The sequence below is a fragment of the Oryctolagus cuniculus genome, chromosome 7 (genome assembly GCF_964237555.1).
Source record: "Oryctolagus cuniculus chromosome 7, mOryCun1.1, whole genome shotgun sequence".
Classification (NCBI taxonomy): domain Eukaryota; kingdom Metazoa; phylum Chordata; class Mammalia; order Lagomorpha; family Leporidae; genus Oryctolagus; species Oryctolagus cuniculus.
Window position 1 is genome coordinate 33,203,156 of NC_091438.1, and position 17,570 is coordinate 33,220,725.

Here is a 17,570-nt window from a genome sequence, read left to right on the forward strand (position 1 = left end):
GGAACCTGGAACTCAGTCCAGCTCACCCACGTGGGTGGCAGGGACCCAACACTGGAGGTATCAGCTGCTGTCAGCATTAGCAGGAACCTGAATGGGCACTCTGATGTGGGATGTGGGTATCCAAAGCAGTGGGTTAGCCGCTGAACCGCAATCTTCACTCTCTGATTCTTTTTACAAAATGTTTCAAAACATTTGGGAGGAAGGGAAGGGGAAAGCAAGGAAGCCCATCTGTTGATTCATTCCATAGATACCTACAATGACTAGGGCTGGTCCATGACAAAGCTGAAGCCAAAAACACAATCCGGGTCTCAAATCACCGCTGCCTCCCAGAGTCTGCACTGACAGGAAACTGGTGTCAGGAGTCAGAGCTGGGAATGGAACCCAGGCACTCTGATGTGGTGTATAGGCGTCTGAACTATGGGCTAAAAGCTTTTTAAAAAGCTTAAATAGCTATCTTTAGGAAGATAATTTTATATAAAAATTGGGAACCTAATCACTTGCTATAAACAGAAGGAAATTAGAAGAAAAAAAGTAAAACAATTACTATTTCCTAAAAGTATGCCTACATCCCACAAAAATGTCCCTCACCCCTGGTGGTACAGGTGCCATCCCTTGGGAACACTTGGGTTGATGGAGATGGGAGACTAACTCGGTCATTGCCTGTCCCATTGTTCTAGGCCTGGTGTGAGGCCCTGGGCTTGACCCCAGAGGTACAGCTCTAAAGGCACAGTCTCACTGAGATCCGCTTGAAGCAGACTCAGAAGGAGAGTGGCAGGGCCGCTTGGTGTGTGTCTGGAAAGCCAGAGCTGGAGGGAAAAGTCAGTTTCCTTTGGATGGCTTGGCTGTGGGAGCAGGACAGCTGCTGTCCCAGTGGAATTCACGGCTCCTTACCCATCAAGTCAGGGCTGACTCCTAACTCACCTGTCACAGTTTATCTTAGTAACCGACTCAAGGTATACAGACTTCAGCCTCTTTAAATGTCACAGCCTTCCAGGGCCTCAGAAGAGTTTAAAATTGTTCTTTCCGATCAGTGGCTGGCTGGGGAGATGTTTGTTTTTCCTGGTTGGGGTTCTTGGAAGCCGCCCTCTTCTCTCTCCTTCGGATGAACTTTCTGCTTGAGATCTCTTGGCAATTGAGTCATCCTGTGGTTTGTGATGTGGATGGCTCCCCAAATCATCTTTGCTGTCCTTGACAGCAAATGTAGGCGAGAGTGTGGGCTTCAGATTGACAAGTGCGATCTAGGCTTTGCTGCTTACTACTTGGGCAATGCCAAGTACCATGCTAGGGTACTTGTCTCTTGGAAAAGACAGGGAGATAAACAAATATGGCAAGACAATCTAATAAGTGCTAAGACAGTAGTAAGAACAGATCAGCAACTACTAGAAAACAAAGATATCAGACCAGACCAAGAATGGCAAAGAAGGCTTCAGGAGTTGACACTTGAATCAGACTTTGAACAGACAATTGGAGTGGGGACAGGTGCTCCTGGAACTGGGAGCAGCAGAGGGGTGAGTTGGAACCCAGGTTTTCTCATCTGCAAGAGACCAAAGTAATCCTCGCTGGCTCACTGAGTTGATATGTGGAGACTGTCTGATGTTACTAAGGATGCAAAATAAATGCCTAACCTGTTAAGTTGAACTCCTTCACCATTGCCCTGTGTACCCACAGTCTGTGGTTTATCCTCAGTTGTGGTACCTAGAACGTGGGGTCTTGGGGTGTATCTGTTTATGAGGCAATGGTCCCTGGTGGACTAAAACTCCCTAACAGAAGGACTAGAAGGCACAGCATCCTTGAATATGAGTGTGACTTCTTCCACTAGTAGAACTTCACTGAACTAGCCAAACCTCCAAGAGAAATTCCAGATGGATGTTTTTCCAGAGAGATATTAATGTTTGAGAATAGTTTCAGGGGTTGGCGCTGTGGTGTAGGAGGTTAAGCCTCTACCTGTGGTGCCAGCATCCCATATAAGTGCCGGTTCATGACCCGGCTGCTCTTCTTCCAATCCAGCTCTCTGCTTATGGCCTGGGAAAGCAGTGGAAGATGGCCTGAGTGCTTGGGCCCCAACACCCATTTTAGGAGACCTAGAGGAAGCTCCAGAATCCTGGCTTCAGACCAGCCCAGCTCCGGCCATTGCAGCCATTTGGGGAGTGAACCAACAGGTGGAAGACCTTTCTCTCTGTCTCTCCCTCTTTCTGTCTGTAACTCTGCCTCTCAAATAAATAAACATTTTTTTAAAAGGCTTAGAAAAGTATTCTGCAAGTAGTAGGCACATTGCAGAATTTGTAGAATGAATCCTGAAGCACACGAGGTGAGGCCCCAGACTGACTGTGCTCAGCACTGTATTTGCGTGGTGTGCTGTGTGACTCATGGAGGCATTTGAGAACTGGGTGTCTGCTCCAGCAGGCTGTGTAGACTGACTACTTAAGTCCTCTTCCTTTCTATCTGCATGAACAACATGGATGCCGTAATTGGGCCAAGTGCCACTACAAGGGGTCTTCACACAATTCATGGAGAAGTGCATATTTTTAAAAAACTATTATGCAGCTATTTCTAATTTTTTTGCATCAAGGTAAACATACCTTTTTTCTCAAAGGTTTACTTATTTATTTGAGAGGCAGAGTCACAGAGAGAGGGGGAGAGACAGAGAGAAAGAGATCATTCATTTGCTGATTCACTCCCAAATGGCCACGTTGGTCAGGGCTGGGCAAGGCTGAAGCAGAGGGCCAGGGACTTTATCTGGGTCTCCCATGTGGGTGCAGGGATCCGAGTACTTGGTCATCTTCCACTGCTTTTCCAGGCTCATTAGCAGGGAGCTGATCAGAAGTGGAGTAGCTGGTACTCAAACTGGTACCCATATGGGATACCAGGACTGTGGACAACAGTATAACCTACTGTACCACAGCGCCGGCCCCTATAAGAAAAGCTTTTAATTCCACTTTTCCACAAAGTTCTCAAGTGCTTTGTATTTTGCTATTGTTTCTTTGCATATATTCTGCACTCCTGCTGCACCAGGATCCAGTGCTATGACTCAGGGTGGGCTGCTCCATTGTATTTTCCAGTCTCTGCTTTGCTGCTGCTGTTTTGTGTAGAGTTCTCTTCTACAGAGAATGTTCCATAGCAGGTTCCTGAGGCACCAGAGGGTGCTTTCCTTCACTTTTTTTTTTAAAAGATTTATTTATTTATTTATTTGAAAGTCAGAGTTACACAGAGAGAAGAGAGGCAGAAAGAGAGAGAGAGAGAGATCCTCCATCAGGTGTTTCACTCCCCAATTGGCCACAACAGCCAGAGCTGCGCCGATCCGAAGCTGGGAGCCAGGAGCTTCTTCTGGGTCTCCCACATGGGTGCAGGGGCCCAAGGACTTGAGTCATCTTCCACTGCTTTCCCAGGCCATAGCAGAGAGCTGGATAGGAAGTGGAGCAGCCAGGACTCGATGGGGTGCCGGCGCTTCAGGCCAGGATGTTAACCTGCTGTGCCACAGTGCCAGCCCCCTTCCTTCACTTTCATTTTGAGATAACCACTGGCTACAAGAGAATGAGGGCTACAAGAGAATAATGGCGGCCATTAGAGGGTGAACCAACGGCAAAAGGAAGACCTTTCTCTCTGTCTCTCTCTCTCTCACTGTCCACTCTGCCTGTCAAAAAAAATAAAATAAATTAAAAAAAAAAGATATGGTAAGCCAGGCACATGGCAACATCCCCTGCCTTCTCCATCATCATCGTGGAATGAGACCCCTGGGACTAGAACTGGGTTCTCTCCAGCTCTGATACCCATAATGTGGCATCTTAATAAATGCTTGTTGAATGTGGGTGAATGAATTTTAGCCTTGCCCTAATTCTCAGAGCAATAAGAGTTTAGGGTGGGGAATTCTTGGGCAGCCTAGGCTCCTGCTCACTTCACCCCTCACATTGCCTTGGCCACAGTAACTCAGGCCTGGGGGATTGTGTGCTGTGCCCTTGTTGCACTTGCTGTGTGTCCAGAGTGGACTATAGGTGAGTCTCCAGAGAATGATAGCCTCACTGAGTACCTGTCCTAGGCAGGCCTTCTCTCCTCTTTGTCTTTTGCTTGCCTTTCTACTGCCAGCTTCATGTAGGTATGAGCACCGAGTTCACAGATGTGTAGCTGTGGCTGAAAGAAGGAAGAACACGAGAAAAAAGCAGGGATGGGCCTGGGCCTCTGTCCCTGCATGTGCACCTCTGTGCTTCCCCCAACCTCTTGTCATCTGTTCTCTTTTACAGGATCCCCTGGTCACACTGGCTCCGTGTCCATGAGCCCATCAGCAGCTCTCTCCACAGGGAAGCCCATGGACAGCCACCCCAGCTACACGGACACCCCAGTGAGCACTCCACGGACTCTGAGTGCAGTGGGGACCCCCCTCAATGCCCTGGGTTCTCCATACCGAGTCATCACTTCTGCCATGGGCCCACCCTCGGGAGCGCTGGCAGCCCCTCCAGGAATCAATTTGGTCGCCCCACCCAGCTCTCAGGTAGGCATCCTTCCTCTCGATGGGCTTTCCAGCCATGTTCACCAGATTCACCAGGCTGCTCCTGGAGCAGACTCAGCTCCCAGCAAGTGCCTAGTGTGTCTTGCTGGAGGGGTGGGGTTGCCTCTGCCGACTTCCCTGCAGGGCATTCATCCATCGAGTCCTCAGGCTGGGGACTGACAACTCCTGTCCAGGAGGCTGTGATCAATGCTGAGCCTGCCTTGTGGTTTTGGTCTAAGTCATCAGAGTGGTGGACCCCCTTTATTCTTCTTAAGTCAGTAATGAGCATCTACTGAGTCCATGGTGTGCCACATGGATTATTCAGAAATAATCAGGACATGGTCTTTGCTCTTTGTGAGCTTACAGCTGATGGGGAATAGGCAGGTGCTGTACCTGGAAAAATGCAGAAGGCAGACTGTGCAACATACCTATTGCCTCTGAGGCTATGGAAACTGCCTTAATTCCAGGTGCCTTCTACCATGACAGGGGGAGGGGATATGGTAGACACTGAGTTGCTGCCCTGCAAAGCCTACAGGATGGCCAGGCATCCTTTCACTCTTTCCTGCAATGCCCCCCAAGAACATCACCCCCCCCACCCCCCAACCCCGTAGGTTGGCGCTTGCTGCATAATAAACAATCCTAAGCTCACAGTGGCTTACAAAAACAGAACAGACATTTACCTTATTGTTCACAAGACTGAGCTAGGCTAGGATGGCTTTGCTTCAAGTGGTGGGTGAGCTGGGCTCAGCTGCGGGCTTGGACACGTGTCCCTCATGTCCCAGACAGAGGAAGCAGCAGTTTCCTGGGCTGTTCTTCCCTCACGGTGTCTCATAGCAGGCCAAAAGGCCAAACCCCATCAGCAAGCCCAGGGAAGCCTCTGCTCACACGTGCCCAGTGCCACCACACTGGCCTATGACAGTCATGTGGCATCTCTGGGCCAGGGGGATGGCTGTGTCTAACCTCATGAGAAGTACTACAGAGACATGGTGTAAAGGATGTAAAGAATTTGGCCCAATAATCCCATCTACCACACCTTCCCCCCTCCCTGGATTTCAGTCAGGGACCCCACTGGCCCAACTCCCAGCACAGCTGGGAGCAGAACCGTAGGATCTTAGGATGCTCAGTTATATGTGTCTGGACCATGGGTTGTGCAGATAGCTGATTCAATGCTTCTGAGAGTGTTTTGGATGATCCTAATCTAAATAGGCAGATTGAGTCAAGCAGGTGCACCTTTCCCAGGCAGGTGGGCATCACCAACTCAGGTGAAGGTTCAGAATAAAACAAAAAGACCAACCCGCCTCTGAGCAAAAGAGCACTTTCCTGCCCAGTGACCCCCCACAATGGGACATCACTTTTCTCCTGCCTATGGAGGTGAAACATTGGCTGCTCGCGGGTCTCACACCTGCTGGCCTTGAGACTCTGCCATTGGCTCCCCTGGGACTCCAGCTTGCCCACTCCACTGTGGATGTAGGGTTTGTGAACCTCCTTATTCCCATTAGATAACTTCTTCATAGACATGTGTGTGTGTGCTTGCACACACACACACGGGGTGGGGAAGAGAGCAAGTGAGCCTGTTGGTCCTGCTTCCCTAGAGGATACTACCACAGTTCTGAAGCCAGCTTGGAATTTAGGTCACAAAGACATGGTGGGATTTCCCCTTGTACCTGTAGTATTTCCCACTCATACAGAAGAAACTTGGAGACCATGCCTAGACTCTCTCCTGGGATACCTCATATGTTAGGTATGTGACAGCAAAGCCAAGGGGAGTCACAGAATCTTAGAGGCAAGAAGAACCTCAAACATTTGTTGTTCCTTGGATTAGAGGTAATCCATTGTAGTGATTACAGGAGCTGGGACCAGGTGAGTGACACAGGTGAGTGAGTGAGTGAAGCTGCTGAGGACTGTAGGATGCCATTAGATTCAAAGATTTTAAAGCACTCCAGAAACTCAGTAAAGGACATCCACGGGTCACATGCGGTCAGCCCTTTCCACCCCGATTGAGAATCGAATGGTTCTTATCTGTAGGATCTTTTCAAAATACACATTTCTCCCCCACCTTGTATTTTGACCCTTGTGCAGATTGCAAAAGCCCCACTGTTCATTCTAACTGCTCCAGCCCTGTCTAGGCAGGGATCCCTCATCTTGCCTGAATCCTTTGCTCCACAAATGAAGTAGCCGGGCTTGGTGAGCACAGGTGATTTGTCAGCAACACAGGCAGGATCAGAACTCCTGACTCCTGGCTCTGCATTCCTGATGCTGCATCCACCTAACGCTGACTTGGGCAGTGGTCTTCCCATTGGCTGCTATGGGTTCAACAATGGGTAATCAGTGTTCCCCAGGGACCTTGTGGGGGTGGTGGCCACATTGTTGCAATATGAGAGTGTAGTTACTGTCAGAGATGTATGGGCAGAGCTCAAGGGGAGCAGAGAGAGGGGATGTAGGAACTGCCCATCCACACTCCTTGATCCCATGAGAGAAGGCTCCCCAGAGGAGAGAGGACCAGGCATCAGCCATGGCCACTCGCACCCACGGGCATCAGCAGAGTTCATGCTACCCTCTCCTCCAGCACGTGTGAGGTCTGATTATTCCTTTCTCTCTTTGAGTGGATCCCAGGAGGGTAAGTTAAAGCCAGTAGTTAGAAACAGAAAGATACATCCAAGTTCTTGGATGAATGCACGATTTACAAAGGACATTAATCTTGGCTCAAGAAAACTATGGGGACCTATGACACAGCAGGCTCTACTTGGTGCTGCCCTGGGTTAAGGGACTAACAAGGTGACTAAAGTCTTTGCTTCTTGTGGTAATCACACAGTAGCAGGCAAGACAGCCACACACCTAAAGAACAAACAAGATCGTTTCAAAGACCAAGCATTTTATGAAGAAGCAAAACAAGGTGAAGTGAGAGGGAGAGAGAGTGGCAGGGCCCATGGGTAGGAAGTGGGCAAGGCAGTGTTCCTCTGAGGCCACTTTTAGCAACCATACTCAAGTCTGATTGGGCCAAACCTGGCCAGTAAATTCATCTCCGTGGCCGTGTGAGTGACAGGGCCGCTATTCCTGGACTGTATGTCTGTACAGAGGCTTTAGGGTTGAAAGGTCAGCTGAAAGCTTTGGGCTTGGCCAACCGGGCTGTGTGCAGAGGCCGAGGCCACCTTTGACTTTGGGAAGCTATATTAAGCTTGCCAAACGCTGGGGCAAGCTCAGCAGCCTCTGACACTGAGCTGTGTTCAGGGCTTGGGCTCCGGAGCTCATGGCAGCAGGACTTCCCCCAGTGGGCCAGTGACACAGGACAACAGGCCTCGGTGTGGGGAGCCACGGTGAGTGGTGCTTGGAACAGACATTTCCCATGTGTCCTGCTGTCTCAGCCCAGGCCCAGGCTCCTCCGGTGAGCTGGTAAGTGCAGATGGGGGGATGGGGGAGATGGGGGGGAGAGGAAGGTATGTGTGGGGAGGGAGGGTCCCAGAGTGGGAGCAGCCGGCCAGTGTCCCACTCTGTGCTCTGTCATTCTGCTGTTTGGGTTTCTCTCTCTCTGCTCTGGCTGGGCTTTCGGTTTTGAAGAGTGAAGAGAACAGAGCCAGCATGATGGAGGCAGAGACCCTGCAAACCTTTGCAAGCCACTTTTTGTTTTGGTTTCCTTTTCTCTCCTGTGGGGTTACAAATCCTGGCCCTGATTACTGTGCAGGGATTTTTCACGACCAGCAGAGGAGATGTGGATTTGAAAAACCATGGCTTAAGCTCCACAGTGCTCTATGGCAGTTATCTGGCTTTGGTGTTGCTCGGTGGGGTGTACTATACACCTAGGTAAACCCTGATTCAGGTTTACTGTATTGCGACAAAGTTCTAGGGCAATCCATTTCAAGAAGCACTCATTGAACCAGGCCCGGTACTAGGCACTCAGAGACCCACCCCCCCAAAAAAAAAAAAAGTTAGATTCAGTCTCTGCTCTGGGAGGCATCTAGGGGAAGATAGCAATCCCCAAACATACTAAACATATAATTGGTACCTTTCAGATACAGGATCTAGCTACAGGGATCTAGCTACATTTTGAGTGTATGTATGAGAGTGTGTGTGTAAGTGTGTTTGAGTGTGTGTGTATATAGGAGTGTGTGTGTGAGTGTGGGTGAGAGATGATGCCGGATGTTTGTCAGTGTGATGTCTGCAGATAGGACTCTAAACAGCCCCTACGTGTCTTCTCCCCTCCCTGAACCCTGCTTACTGACCTGGGTTCTGTCCTTGGTAATTGCTGCTTAGGTATTTATTGGTAACTGAATTATTATCCTTTCAAACCTGTTTGCATTTTTATAGAGAATATTTAGATAATTAAAATTGCAAATGTTAGAGCTGGAATAGACCTTAAAGGTCATCCAGCCTGATGATGAAAACAAATTAAGCCATAAAGTCTCTGCTTCCAATGAAAGTGTATTTGGAAGCCCAACATACATGCTAACTAAAAACAGACCTGGGTGAAGCAGGACAGCAGATGAGGGGCCTCTACTTCCCTCTGCCCCCTCCCCCAGCTACTGCACAGCCCTCTCTCCCTCCACCAGTTTGAAAACCACTCATCTCAAAATGAGGAAACGGAGTGTCTGTCGAGTGAAGGGACCAGGTCAAGACCACAGAGTGAGGAAGGAACAGGTCCAGACAGGAACGCAGGCCCAGGGGCCAGGCTCGTTACTCCTCGAGACATAGTTATGGAACGAGATTAAAGGAGTGCTACCGTGAGGAGTCTGCACCCTGGGATAGGAGCACCTGCTTGCAGCCTGGCTGTTTGTGGAATTTGGGCTGAAGACAGTTCAGAAATGTGGGACCTGATGTGCAAGCATGCAGGAAGCATTGGGTTGCTGGCTGGATCTGCACAGGGCAGCCAGCCAAGCAAGCAGCCAAGCACATTTCTATTCTGTTTTCAGGGAGCAGCCAGCCTGTGTGCAGGGGCAGGTGGGACCGTGTGGTGAATCTTGGCTCTAAAGTGCCTCTTCCAGCAGGGCTGCTTCTAATGGAACAAGACAGCAGGGGTTTGGGGCCTCTGAGCAAGGCAGTTAATGGGTTTGTGCTCTAATGGTTGCCTTAGATCTCATCTGCCATTGCTCTGAGCCCACACAAAGCCCAAACCAGCCAGAGAGATGGACAGAAGAGAGAACGTCCACTCACCTGTCCCAGCCTCCCTCTCTCACCACTGTCCTGACTCATGAAGAGTAGCTGTGTTGGGGAAGGACTGCTCACTCTGATAAGGGAGAGGGTGCCCCAAAGAAACTCTGCCCTTTCAGAAGTTGCTGGCCAATGCCTGAAGTGCACAGGAAGCTGCTAGGGCAGATGAGAACTGAGAATCTCCTGCCACTCAAGACAGACAGTGTGGTGAAGGAAGAGCAATTACCTGGGAACCAAGACCCTGCTGTTCTTTGTACCCCCAGGTCTAACTCAGACCTGGCCAGGAACCTCACCTGGTACCTAACCAGGTACAGTAGCCTTGGGTGTCTCCTCTGACCTCTTCTCATGCTGCTCTCTCATTCGGTTCACAGAGGTAGAGCTTCAAGGGCATTTTTTTCCTTGCCCCAAACCTGCAGTGCCTCTTTACTGCCTCCCAAACTAAATCCATCTTCCTAGCAATCAAGGCTCCAGGCTCTGTTGCCACCCTCCTCTCCCAGCCATCCTCTGGATACACCAGCTCCACAAACATCGGGCTTCTCTCTGGGCTTCTGCTCTCACAGCCTATTTCCCAACATTGGCCCATCCAAATCCTATCTGTTTTAGAAGATTTCAAGCCCTGGCTTAAATGCCACCTCTTTTAGGAAGTCTTCCTTGGTCTCGATAGCATGCAATCTTTCCTTCTTATACTACCCCAAACTGACTTTGAGTCTCATTAGTGGCCAGTTCCTTGAGATGGGTTCCTGTGTCTTTTTTCTTTTGGTTACATCCATGGTATTTCTGAATGAACAAATAAATATGCCACTTTCAGGCTGATTTCCCTCATTTGGAAAATAGGAAGACCCCTTTGGTTGTGTGAAGATTGAAAGAACACATTAGCACACAGCAGTCTTGGCATAGATGGTAGCAATGATTCTTTTTTTCCTTTTTTTTTTTTTAAAAAAAAGATTATTTATTTGAAAGGCAGAATTACAGAGAGGCAGAGGCAGAAGTGGAGAGAGAAGGGGGGGGGTCTTTCATCCACTGGTTCGCTCCTAAATTGGCCACAATGGCTGGAGCTGCACCTATCCGAAGTCAGGAGCCAGGACCTTCCTCCAGATCTCCCACATGGGTACAGGGACCCAAGGACTTGAATCATTTTCTACTACTTTTCCAGGCCACAGAGAGAGCTGGATCAGAAGTGAAGCAGCCGGGACTTGAACTGGCACCCATATGGGATGCTGGCATTGCCAGCAGCTTTATCTGCTATACTACAGCGCCAGCCCCTGGCAATAATTCTTCTGTGGTCGCTGTGGGCTGGTGACAGTGGAGCTGACCCTGCTGGAGATGGAGTGGAGGAATAGGAATTTAGGTTCTCTGGAGCCCCAGGTGATGGTAACCTGTGTTTATTCCCCTTGAGCTTGCTTGTCTGTCTGAGGATTTTGGAGCAGAGCCAAGGTCAGCTGGAGTACTTGCTCCATGGGGTCGTCTGACCTTTCATTCCATGGGGTGGATCTAAGTGCTAATTTCTGTTTAAGTCACTTAGGAAAAGTTGTTGCCTAAAATCACACTGACAGAATTCCCATCACAACAGTGGTCCTTAACCCTGGCTGCACATTAGCATCATCTGGTGCACTTAAGCAAATGCCAGTACCAACAGACGTACTGAGCCAGTCTCTAGGCAGGGGTCCTAGCCATCGGTTTTTACAAAGCTCATTTGTGTGTGTCCAGGGTTGAGAATCTCTGTACCATACCAAATTAGAACAAAATACTGGTCACAGAATCCAGATGTTGTGTCTTAAATTTGCATGAAGAAGCAGTAGGGAGGACAGCTGTTTGGTCTAGTGGTTAAGATGCCTACATCTGTGGGCAAGTGCTTGGCATAGCAGTTATGATGCTGTTTAGGGCACCTGCATCCCATATTGGAATTCCTGGGTTGGAGTTCTGGCTCTAACTCCAGCTTTCTTCTAATATGCACCCTGGGAGGCAGCAAATTATGGCTCAAGTAATTGATCCCTACCACCCACGTAGGAGACCTAATCATGCTGCTGGCTTCTCTGGTCTTTGCCTGGCCCAGTCCCTGCTATTGTGGTCATTTGGTGAGTAAATCAGTGGATGGGAACTATCTCTTTATTTCTCTGTCTCTTTCTTTCTGTTTCTCTGCATTTCAAATAAATAAATGAGTATTTTTAGAAATACCCACATTCCATATCAGAGTACATGGGTTTGATACCCAGCTCCTAACTCCAGATTCTTGCTAAAGCAGACCCTGAGAGGCAGCAGGTGGTGCTCCACATAGTTGGGTCTCTGTCACTCATTTGGAAGACCTGGATTGAATTCCTGGCTCCGGCTTCAGCCTGGTCAAGTCTCAGTGAACACTGTGGGGCGCAAACCAGTGAATGAGAGCTCTGCTTGTCCATCTGTCTCTCTCTCTGCCCCTCAAGTAGGTAAACTTGAAACATTTAAAAAGGAGCAGAAGGGAATATTCTCCCATCACATATGTGTTTCCATTCTCTATACAAATTATTATTTTTAAAAAATTCCTGGTGACTTTGATTCCAAAGAAGGCACTGAAGGCAGTGTCTTCTATTTTGTATCCCCCATGGCATTTCACCCAGAGCCTCTGTCCACCCGCTGTGCTTAGTGAATTGAAAACCTGGTAAATTTAGAAGGAACTTAACTCCTCTCCATTGTAGTTTATGTTTTATTGATCACTCCTTCTATCCCAAGAACCTTAAATAGAGATGAAAATCCTACCTTTGGGTCATTTTGAGAAGTACAGTCACTCTGGTTGCATGATTCAAATTCAGACAGACATAGGAAGTCAGGGCCCACCCCCCACCCTCAGCCTCCAGCTATTTATCAGATGTCTCTACGGGACACGTACACACATGCATACTTTCACTACCTTCATTTAAACCTGCTTGTAAGTTTTCTCAATCTTTGCACATGCTCTGACTCCTCTAAGAAACTGTACACAGTTGAGGAATGGCAGACATACCTTCTAGGTTTGGTGCCTCCTTTCACAGCCCTTAGAATGTTGCTCTACACCATGGCACTCAGAAATAGTGCTCATTGGATGACCGGCTCATGTTTATTTGACTTGTTTCCTTTGATGGCTATAAAACAGTTATCTGAGTTACCTCCTGCAGCATCTTTTATCTCCCCAGGAGCACTGGGCAGCTCAGAGCTGACGGTGGGGAGGTAACATTCACTTGTGATAAGGATAAGGGAAAAGATCATATATTCAGTCTTTCCAGTCTATCAGCTCCATTCTTTGTGCTGGGCCCCACGTCAAGTTCTGGGCAGAAAAGGTACGGTGTCTGGCTCTACAGGTTTTACAATTTCATGGAAAGACACCCTGTTGGTTACAAACATGGTTCAAAACCATGATCTGGAGCTTTCTACCCAGTTTTTGGTGCCATTGCAATGATTTGCATGTCAAGGTTAGCATTTTCATTGGGCTCATAAAGATGATCATTGCACACCCCTTCTCTTCCATTTACTGTGAACTCCTGCTGGGTATGCATTTGTGTTTGCTTTTGTACCCCAGAGCCTGGCACAGTGCCTGGTGTGGTGGATGTTCAGAATGTCTATTGATTGACTGATGAATGGATTTGCATTTTCTACTTGGCTCTCTTAGAGTCTAAGTCTTTTGCCTGAGGGCCGTAACTCCTCTTGGAGCATTGCTGAACAGGCAGCCAGTAGTTGATAAAAAATTTAAAAATGCACAGCTGACATTGTACTAGGTGTACTGTTCAGCGTGGATTTCTAGCTCGGTGAAACATGTGTGTTGAAAGAATAAAATCAGAGACTCTAATGGAGATGTGTTGTGATTTTAGCTTTAGGTTTTGGCTTCTGGAAATGATTTCCTTCCCCTCATGTCACCGTTTTTTTCCCCTCTCTCTTAAATCCATATCACAGGTAGGGAGTTTCACATGTTCTGTACTTGGGAATGAGTTCCTGAAATAGAACTTGTTTTTCTCCAGTAGGCCCTTGTTGCATGGGCCTGCGGATTGGGTTTACCCTGGCTGTGTGCTTTATTGTGCTTTTTTTTCTCTTGCAGCTAAATGTGGTCAACAGCATCAGCAGCTCAGAGGATATCAAACCCTTACCAGGGCTTCCTGGGATTGGAAACATGAACTACCCATCCACCAGTCCTGGATCTCTGGTTAAACACATCTGTGCCATTTGTGGCGACAGATCCTCAGGTACACACTGGACCACGTGCCCTCCCAGCTGCCCATGGATGAGGTCTCAGGAAAGAGGCTTGCTCAGCACCCACCTGGATACTGTGCATCTCGTGAAAGGGAAATGGCCCTTTAGGATGGTCCAGCTGGGGGCTAGCCTCTAAATTTCTGTCCCTGGGTTCACAGACTGCAGGCTTCATGAACTTATTTTGATGAAGATGTATTTATTTATTTGAAAGATTTAATTATTCATTTGTAAAGATTTCTTTATTTATCTGAGTAGTAGAGTTACAGACAGAGAGAGAGGGAAAGATAGCAAGGTCTTCCATCTGCTGGTTCACTCCCCAAATGGCTACAATGGCCAGAGCTGGGCTGATCCAAAGCTAAGAGCCAGGAACTTTTTCCAGATTTCCCACATGGGTGCCGGGGCCCAAGCACTTAGGCCATCTTCCGTTGCTTTCCCAGGCCGTCTGCAGAGACCTGGATCAGAAGTGGAGTAGATGGGACTTGAATTGGCACACGCATGGTGTGCTGGCGTTACCCACTATGCCACAGTGCCAACCCCCCTTAAAGATTTATTTTATTTATTTGAAAGGCAGAGTTACATACAGAAAGGGGGAACACACACATACATACAGACATACATAAAGTGAGGGAGAGGGGAGGAGGAGGAGGAGTGGGAAGGGGAGAGGGAGAGGGAGAGGGAAAGCGAGAGTGAGAGCCAGAGCAAGAGGGAGAGAAATCCATCTTCTGTTTGCTGGTTCACTGCCCAAATGACCACAACAGCTGGGGCTGGGCCAGTCTAAAGCCAGAAGCCGAGAACTCCAGCCAGGTCTTCTTACTTGGGTGGCAGGGGTCCAAACACTTGAGTCGTCTTTCACTGTATTCCCAGGCACGTTGGCAGGGAACTAGATCAGAATTGGAGCAGTAGGGACTCAGACCTGTATTACGATAAGGAATGCTGATGTCATAGGTGGCATCTTAACTTGCGGCACCACAATGCCAGCCCCAAGTTTTATTTATTTGAAAGGCAGAATAATAGAAGTGGTTGGAGGTAGCGAGGAGAGAGGCTCACTCACCAAATCACTGTAACAGCTAGGGTTGAGCCAGGTAGAAACCAGGAGCCTGGAGCTCCATCTGGATCTGCCACATGGGCAACAGGACCTGAAATACTTGGGTTATCATTTGCTGCCTTTCAGGTGCATTAGCAGGAAGCTGGGTAGGAGGCAGAGGCAGGACTTGATTCTTGGGCATCCCAAGAGGCATCTTAACTCACCACACCACAATGTCTGCTCCCAGTCTCTATGATTTAAAAGCACAATTTTACTTTGGAAGGTTAGAGTCACTGAAAACTGTTTGGAAGCTCCTCTCTGGAGTGACACAACCACATGTGTATCTGGGAAAGAGAAGCTGTTGTGATTACTAAGTAACACAAGCTAGATTTTCCTTAATTTTAAAAATATTATTTTTGATGATCATAAAAAAGTTCCAAATAAATAATTATAAAAGCAACATCCCAATATAAACACATTTGGAAGGACTAGAAAAGTATAAAGGAAAATAAAAAATCATGAGGAATGTCCCCAAGAAAGTGAAGCCCTTTAATATTTTAGTATATTTCCTTCTACAAAATTCTGGATTTTAAACCAATTTTTATGATCAGAGACAAATGTGTTTTCACAAATGTATCTTCTTTAGACCTCTTCAGTTTTGCCAAAATAGTTTCTTTCCTGACTTCTTTCCCTTGCTGTCCATCCCTTCTGCCCCCTGTTGCTTTCCTCACCAATTTTGAACACATTCGAAAGTCTGGTTTGATGATTTTTAATAAGACAGGGAAGCCCATTTTCTTTCCTATGGCCATCCATGATGGCCAACTCTATATTTCCTCATCCTCTCATCATCATCAAAGCCACTACGGTTGGTGCTATGCATGGAGAATTCCAGGTGCCTGGAACTTTGAGGCTACATGGCTGATGTTGGCTTACTCTCAAAACGATTTTCAGATCGTGCAGACTTGGCCATGGAAATAACAGAAAGCCAGTCATAACCCAATAGAACATTTTCCCTGCTATGGTTATTTTAGTTCAAAGTCTGGGTGGTTTATTCATATGTTGAAAAGCCATGGGAATGACTGCGTCATACAGTTGACAAATTGGTCCTATGTTTCTCAAAGACAAATATTTTAGGGCTGAGAGCATTCAATTCTTTGTGCCCAAGATAAAAAAATCCCGTATTTATCATTACTGTGAGTTGAGAGAGAGTTGAGTCAGCTAATTAGGCACGGACTGACTTTTCATCAAACGGCTATCTCCATCCGCCATTTCATCCTAGGGTGATTTCCTCTGAAATATAAGCTCTGGTGACACAGATGTTTACATCTGCTCAGTCTCAGGGACTTCACATGTATTTTAAGGTCAACCTAAACAAAACAGAAAGTCCTGTCATGTCTACAGCTAAATGGCATCACGGACATAAGTATGTTTTCTATGATCTGTTTCCTTATAATTGTCAAGTTCAGCAATTCCAATCAACCGAGCATTGGTGCCTGACGTGTAGTCCAGAGCCGACTTCTACTTAGAGAGAGGATTGTGATTGATTCATGATGCCTGTGTGTGGATGGGCACGGTGGCTCTCCTGGCTCAAATTAGCCATACCTGCCTGGGGCAATGAAAACGGAATGCTTGGGTCAGGAAAAAAGGGCAATGAAATGGGCAACAGATTATTGTGGGTCAAGCAAAACCACCTTCATTAGGAGCTTTATGTCATATTGCAACATAAAGTATCCTATTATGCTATAAGGATCATATACCAATTTATTTCTTCCACAAGCATAGCCCTTACAAATTCTTAGGTCAAGATTCTGCTCATAGATTATGGTAAAGGATAAGAATTTTAAGTAGGCTTCCTAAGAATTTGGGCCTCAATTATGAAGAAACATTAGACAGTGGTTCTCTTCCTCCTACATAATACATGCCAAGCATACATATCATTTAATGTATACCCACTTGTCTCACACCAAGGTGCACCATTTGTTTAATCAAACCCATAAGTTGCCTTGATAAAATAAATGTAAACATATAACCTTGGGCCAGGAATTTCCTAACAGCGCCTTCTGGGATTTGCGACCCAGAAGGAAGACACGAGGGAAGGTGCATTTACTCTGGCTTAGTTTGGGTCCTGTGATTCAGCCCACATTCTCTGCTACCTATCCTCTGCTTTCTGTCCCAGTGCCCAGATGATGCGCCTGTTTCCTTGGAGCAGGGGATAACCGAGGGGTTCTTATGAATGAAAGATGCAGTTAACACAAGAACAGCTGATGGGATGTTCTTTTCTCGCACCCAGGAAAGCACTATGGAGTGTACAGCTGTGAAGGCTGCAAAGGCTTCTTCAAGAGAACCATAAGGAAAGACCTCATCTACACGTGCCGGGATAATAAAGACTGCCTCATTGACAAGCGTCAGCGCAACCGCTGCCAGTACTGTCGCTATCAGAAGTGCCTTGTCATGGGCATGAAGAGGGAAGGTGAGACTCTCGGGAGATCCCCCTCCACTCAAGGGAAAGGAGTTTACATCTGAATAGTTGTAGGAGATAGGCACATAGCGAAGAGCCCCTTTGCCTTAGACTGTGTGCAAGGGAGAAGTTTGAAGTAAGACTTAGGATGACTCGGGGTACCATGACTTTTCTCTTTTTTTTCAGATTTATTTATTTATTTGAAAGTCAGAGTTACACACAGAGAGAAGGAGAAGCAGAGAGAGAGAGAGGTCTTCCATCCACTGGTTCAC

The 17,570-nt window shown here is 47.5% G+C and overlaps 1 long non-coding RNA gene across 3 annotated transcripts in view; it reads left to right on the top strand.

Moving 5' to 3' along the window:
- Positions 1 to 17,570, top strand: part of RXRG (retinoid X receptor gamma) — a 50,073-nt gene that overhangs the window by 15,533 nt on the left and 16,970 nt on the right. Inside the window, exons 2-4 of one of the 3 annotated variants that reach the window (XR_001794394.3) lie at positions 4,236 to 4,483; positions 13,665 to 13,809; positions 17,131 to 17,310. This is a non-coding gene — a long non-coding RNA (retinoid X receptor gamma). Of the gene's footprint in view, positions 1 to 4,235; positions 4,484 to 7,512; positions 7,871 to 13,664; positions 13,810 to 17,130; positions 17,311 to 17,570 lie in introns of those variants that run through there. The other 2 variants (XR_001794396.3, XR_011390329.1) reach the window with 2 other exon arrangements.